Below are 7,136 nucleotides of genomic sequence, written 5' to 3' on the forward strand. Positions count from 1 at the left end.
TGTGAATCAATACAGGGACATAGCTTCCAGTCCTTGAAAACCAATGCCAGATGACTTACTGAATTCCTTCAACTCTTTTATGAAGCAAATTTTGCTGTACTGTTTTGCATTGGGTTTTCTTTCCCTGTCTTTCAGAGGAGACAATGTCTTGTTGAACAACTAAAGCAAACCTCATCCACAAAGAGGGTATAGGAAGAAAGAATACAGAAAGAGCAAGGAGTGATAATTATAGATTGTTAGAGACATCAGCTCTGATGCCTTTGAGGCAAGAGGCTCCCAGAACCATGTGAACTTAGCACCTCTCAGCTACACAAATGCACAAGGCAAGAAAAGCAGGAGTTCTGCAAATCAAGAAGACCCTTTGTCTTTTACTAAACCCAATATGTCCAGATGCCAGCAGTCTACCAATAACTTACAGAGAAGAAGACAAAATAGGACCAAGCAGCCCCAGAGCCTATTCCACAGCATAACCTGCAAGCAGGTTGGCAACAGTGACACACACATATATCCTCTAGCACAGCTGGCCCACTACACTTGGTCTCTCCAAATGCTGCTTCTTTCATCCCTCCAGATGAAAACCTAGTGGTCTTGAGGGTACAGCTGCCTGCTCAACTAGAAATCAGACTCACACACACGAAATCTCTGAGCCATCAAAGAAGCTGTGCACCTCCTGACTGCCCATCCCCAAACTTTCTGATCATGCAGAAAGAACTGTGAGGCCAGCCAACTTCCCTAGTCCTGGGATACCTCCCAAAAAGTAGTGGGAGGGGAAGATGAGAGATCTCATAACTTTTGATGGCAAAAATGTTGGCTGTCTGAGAGTGAAAAGCAATTGTTTACTACATATTTGATCCCTTCCATGTAAACCCATCCATTTCAGGTGCAAGTTTCCACTGAACAACAGGGACTCAGCCTGTGTGTTTCAAAGTAGAGGTGGCCTTTTCTTGTACATAAAATTTGTAGACCAAACCACCCCAATTTTAACGACAAAAAACATTACTAAATACTTTCCAGTAGATGGCAGGGTTACGTTGTGACAGTGCTGAAAGTCTGAACTTGAAAGTGCTTCTGGATAAATGTTCAAGTACTGATCAAGCAAATTTAATTTGCAGAATGATCTAATATCGGAAAAGACATAAATACTATTGGATTAACTGATAGAATGTCATGCTGGAAATGCAGAAGTTATATTTTAAGGCAGCAAAAGCTTTAAGCTCAACATGGTATTAAAAATGAACTTTGTTAAAAATGAGCTTCATTGAGATAATCGCTTATACCACAGGACTGACATCACACAAACCACAGTATTTAAAGTGAGAACCCACAGAAGTTACCAGCCATAGAATACAGTCAGGAGAAAATATTACTGAAAATAATCAGCAAAAGGGGTTTTCAGGACAAAAAAACAATTCAGCTGGACAGTATAGTGTTTGCTTTTCCTCAGGAACTGTGAAAAAATGAGCACCCCATTAAGGGAATTCAGTACTGCTTTTGTCAATTTGAGAAATCATGACCTCAGCAGGGTAGAGAACAGCTTCACAGGTTGGGGTTCCCCTCAGAAACAGCCAGGAGAAAAGCCTCCTGCACCCCAAGGGGGGATCTCAGAAATGGTTTTTTACTTGTCAGGAACCAAAAAACTCAGCCCAGGATGACTGGCTGCAAATAGATGAGGTTTCAGTTTCTTAAAACTGTTATCTCCATGTGCTTTTCCAGCCAGGGCTGTAAGATGTGCCCCACTGAATTTCGAACACAATGACTCTAGTGAATGATTTCCTTTGCAGGTGTCCCAAGGTTGTATGGTTTTATGCTCCTTGAAGTAGAGATGATTTACATGAGATAGATAGATAGAAATGTGGCCACTCTGCTTGTGTCAACTCTGGTCTGAGAACATTTTTGGCAACTGCTTATGTCAAACCTCTGTACACTGCAGGCAAAATGAAATGGCTGCAGTGAAAAAATACCACCCTACCTTTTATATGCTTTCCTTGGCAGAAAATGTTCAGACATCAGTCACCCAATACTTTTATTTCTTATTTGGTGTATGCCAGTTTTGAGTTGATTCACTGAAATTACTCACGTATTTCATTTCACTATTCTACTGTGGAATTATAGGATTACTTGGAATACTCTATCTATTCCTAAAAAGAAGTTACTTTTGTGAATATCTAATAAGAAAATGGAGGGGCTGATGACATGTGATTTCTGAAAGTAAAAAGGCCCAGTCTGGCACACCATCTCTGTCAGGACATAGTCTGTATTTATTGCACTAGTGCCTTTGTGCAGTGCTACTCATGTAGACCATGCTGAAAAGCAGAATTCTCATTCCTAATGATAACCAGTTTCTTCAAAGGCACATTTCCTACTATTTCCTGTAATAACATACTCAACTTCCTCTGGTAAGTGGATAGCATTTATAAAGAACATAGCTACACCACTGAAAACAGTTTTGAGTTTTGCTTTTATTTTATAAAGTCCTTTGTTGTCTTTTTTTCCCTTTGTTTGCTTTCACATATTAATGCCTGATTATATATTACTCTTTAAAAGCTTCATCTTATATCCACTTTACTGATGATTCACACCTATAGATTCATCTTGTTTCTGAAAGCATGTGCTTCATAAGAAATACAAACAAAAAAGAAATAAAAACAGTATTGACTGATGCTCTAAAATCCTATTGTATTTTTGCAGTTGGATAAAACACACAGAATTTGACACATCCTGAAACTCTGACTCTGGTGAGAGGGTAACACAAATGGTAATATTAACATAATCATCTTGATCTTTCCCCCCAAGAATAACATAGCTCTAACTGTTCCAAGATCACATGTCCTTTCTCCCCCTTTCAGCCTCATGAATAATTTGGCTCATCTTTCTCACGGACACAGAGAATCTTGCTGAAGGTCATGCAACATGCCCACTATCTTTTCATTCAGCTGCAATTCAGCACTGTTCCCTGTGCCTTGTATTATTTTACACTCATGACATGCAGCTGTAGATTGTTTTCATGGTGGTGCAATGCCTGATAGTCAGTTCAAGCAGTGAATGGTAAACACTGATGTTTCAAGAGCTAATTAGTGGTGAAGATTTGTTTTTTATTTCCCTATCTCTGTTTATTCAGCTGGAAAGCCATGGGCCAGGCGAGGTCAGCAAAGGCAATTAGAGAAATGATCTTTGTTTCATACAACACAAAGTTGAATTAAATAAGATTATTTGGTAAGAAAAGAATTAAAGAGTCTGATGCATCTGACATTATTAAGGTAACAATTCTTAGACCTTTGGCTCATCAAGTATCCCCACTAATCCATTTGTCAACCAATATATCTGTCTAAAGACAAAAGCTCTCTCAGGTTTGACAGGGAACTGAAATTCTTCTATGTCTGGCTCAGTGGCTTCATTTCCAGCCTTGAGCTTCATCTCAGCAGTGCTCTCTGAAGAAATACTCTGTCTCCACTTTTCAGTAGCTAGAAGGAAATGTACAGGAAATCATGAGGCAGGGAAGTGGATGCAGAAAAAGAAAGGAACCAAAACTCTTTTATCTGTTAACCCCAGCTTATACATGGAAAGTTTTGTGCTGGGGGGAGGGATGGGCATAGAGTGGTTCTCACCAGACCTTCTTTTATTTCTTCATGTCCTAAAAATTTGGTAGCTTTTTAATAGTGGTGCCAAACCCTCTGAAGCCAGTTTTCTGTAACATCACTGTGGAATTTTCCCTTCAGATCACAAGAGGTGTGGATTTCACCCTTTCCTCAGCTGCCAATAATTTATGCAGACATATCTGCCCTTGCCTTAGCACATCAGCACAGCTAGACTTTCTGCAGCACACATCACTGAAGAGCCTGAGCAACAACACTGAACACAGCTACAAGTGCATGCAGAAATGGCTCACACACATCCGGTACAACAGGGAGAGAGACCTTTCCATCAAGTGAATATACTGCAAAGCCTCAGAAGGAGAAACTCAAAAAGGAATTCAATCACAATAAGCTGTTAATTTCAAGAAGAATCATGTATGCATTTACATAAGGTAACATATAGTGGCACATAATCAGTGGGTTTGTTTCATTTACAGACTGTCAATGACACATTTCAGGAAAGAACTTCCTCCAGAAATGAGTGACAAAAGTGGATCACAGCAGAAAATGTAATCTTCAAACAAGCTGAGAATTTTTCCTCCTCTGGAAGGAGCAAAGGAGGGAGTCATAGTAAAGGTATAAAACAAGTTACTTTTGTAACCCCATGTCCTAAAAAAATAAAGCATAAGGAGGAATAAATTGTAATTGGTCGTTCTGGTCCACTTGTAGAGGATAAAAAAAGGAACCGCCCCAGGAAAATGACAAATCCAGAAATGCAGAAGAAAAATAGTTAGCACTACATGTTATTATGAGCTACACATAAAAACCACCAAAAGTTCATGAGCTTCATGCCTAATATTTTTTAATTTATTGTGAGTTGTTTCAAAAGGTAGGGAGGAGAAACAAGAACAAAACACAAGCCACAGTGCCCTGGGACACATCAGACTAAGGTATTTCTGAAAGCTAGTTACCAAAAAAGGGTGGCCTTTTTACAAGAATGTATGCTGGTTAAAATAAATTAATAAATCAAGTGCTTTGAACTAGCACCCAAGCTGTCTTATTCAAGGCAGGAATACCTATCCCCTCCTGTGACATCTCCTCCCACACCACTCTGGCATGTTTGGTGCAGGCCAGGAGCTCCCAGGACCACATGATTTCTCCATCTCCATCCCAAGATCTTTTGTAAGCCTTTCAGTTGTCCACATCTTTCCCAAAAAATAGGATGGTACTCAACAAACAATGCAGTGCTGATCTAGCTTGGAATTTCAGTCTTTCACATGGGAATAATGTGATTACAGTTTATAGTGATAAAGTAACAATCTTGGGTCACAGATATAACCAAAACTAAAACGCTGTTAGTATTTCAGAAAACAATTTAAATGAGGTAAACGAGCATGTTGAAGATATGTATCCTAATAAATAAAGTTTTTTTTTTCTCATCAGTATTAATGTAAGATCTAATTATACTTGGGGCTAGAGTTTTTTAAAAAGAAGCAAAAGAGTAACGTCACCATACTGAAACAAGATATTTCTCATAATCAAAATTTCCTTTTTACTTTATGAGAAATATGGCAAGCTAATTTCTAAATGGAATATCCCCTCACGTATTTATGTTGACTGGCATATTAATACAGCTGGTTTGCTGAATACTATTTTAAAACTTCCTTTTTCTTTAGTTTCTCTGCTGTTACCTTTCATTGTGTGGCACACAAGCTTGTCTCAGCCATTCCAGTATGCCACTCTGCCTAGGGGATGGAGGGACTATAAACACACAAAATGTACAATTTAATCTTATCTTAGATTTTTTAACTGCATGATTACAAGGCTTCCCTGATTAAGCTGTTTAGATAAAACTATTAGCAATACCAAAGTTCTGTTTGCTCTAAGGTAAAAGGCTTCCTTTAATCAAATGATGTTATAGTTTTATAGGAATAGAATCTGGTCACTGTAGAACTAAGTATGAAATGTCAGGGTTTACCCACAGCAGGTATTAAAAAAAAAACCAAAAAACATTGCCAATTTTTAAATTAATGCATTTTCATGTATCTAGAATAATATTAAATAATGATTATACCTAGGTAAAATAACAAGCTTTTTATAGCTTAACCAGAGCTCGGGTACATGTCCAGAAGACCTTATATAGTTCCTGCTCAAATCAGTGGGCCAGTCCTCTGCATGCAGCTGGTGCAAGCACTGTTGGAAGGTGGGATGGAAAAATGCCTCACTAAGTCCACATGCTCACCTGGCAGGTGATAGTGATCTCCCAGGAAAGGGCATGGAGCAAGTAAGGTGGTGGCTGGCTCCAGCCACTGAACAGGCTTATGTTCACTGAAACCTGAGGAGCCTGAAAGGATAGACCAGACCCTTCCAGAAGGAAAGATGTTTGACTTTTCCAAATATAAAAATTCAGCCTTGTATCACACATAGCTCTGGCAGGCAGAGTAGATCCAGACAGTGGCAGAGTGTTACCTGACTTAAAGGAATTTGTAAGACTGGGCACACAACTATCTGATTAGCTCCAGCATTAATTGATAAATAAATTCTACTCAATTGTGTTCAAACCCAGTACTTCAAGATAGGAAGAAGGAAAACCAAGTTCATAATTAGTGTGGTCAAGCCAGCACAAATGGCAAGTCAGTGCCCAGCAAGGACCCGTGACTTAAACAGCTCCTCCCACCAAGGAAGGCTTTGCTGGAAGAGTTAGTAAGAAGCACACTCCTTGGCTGATTCCCTCAGCTGCCAAGTTGGACAACACCAAATGCATCTTTCCCCCCAATTTTCTCCATTCAGGAGACACTGAACACAAGAAGCCCTGGCTGTCAACAGCCTGATCTCACCAGCACCTGCACCACTCCCAAGTACTGGATGCACCCATGTTCAACCCCCGCATTTCCTACATGCAAGGACCCAGGCCCTTGACACAACCAGCCCAGCTCCCTGGAGTGAGTCTGCCTCCCTATTTCTAAACCCTTTGCTGCTATTCCTCTTCAGTTTCCTCTGGGCTGACTGTAGACCTGATTTGATGCATACCACAGTGTACTTCACATACACCTCCCCCTGCAATGAAATGCAGTCCAGTTTCAGCAAATGCTCTCTCATCTGACTACTCCTCCATGAGCAGAGGAGCTTCAGCTACTGCTCCCTGGAAGCAATCGGAAGAGGATAGTAAGATCAAGGTCCAAGCCTGACTACAAAAGTACTTCAAACATCTGGAAACACAGACCTCCATGGTTTAACCCACTGGTCTTGCCACTCAGCTGAAGGTCACTCTGCATCCTCCTCTTCTGATGCCACAAGGTTAGGGAGGAAACACGGGAGAATGGCACAGGACAGCGGCTCAGGACAGCATCGGCTCACACCAGATCCCTGCCAGATTCCTACCTGCAGCTGGCCACCTACATCCTAATCCCTTGCTCGGCAGCTGCACAGCTTGCACAGAGAGCACCAACCAAATTCAAGCACTTTTGCTCAAGCAAAATGACAGCTTTACTCTCTGCTGACAGAGCACTTAGACATGTATAGTCAGTGTCAGCTTCCCACAGGCTGGGACCACCTCAGACTGAG

The sequence above is a fragment of the Melospiza georgiana genome, chromosome 5, assembly GCF_028018845.1.
Source record: "Melospiza georgiana isolate bMelGeo1 chromosome 5, bMelGeo1.pri, whole genome shotgun sequence".
NCBI lineage: Eukaryota > Metazoa > Chordata > Aves > Passeriformes > Passerellidae > Melospiza > Melospiza georgiana.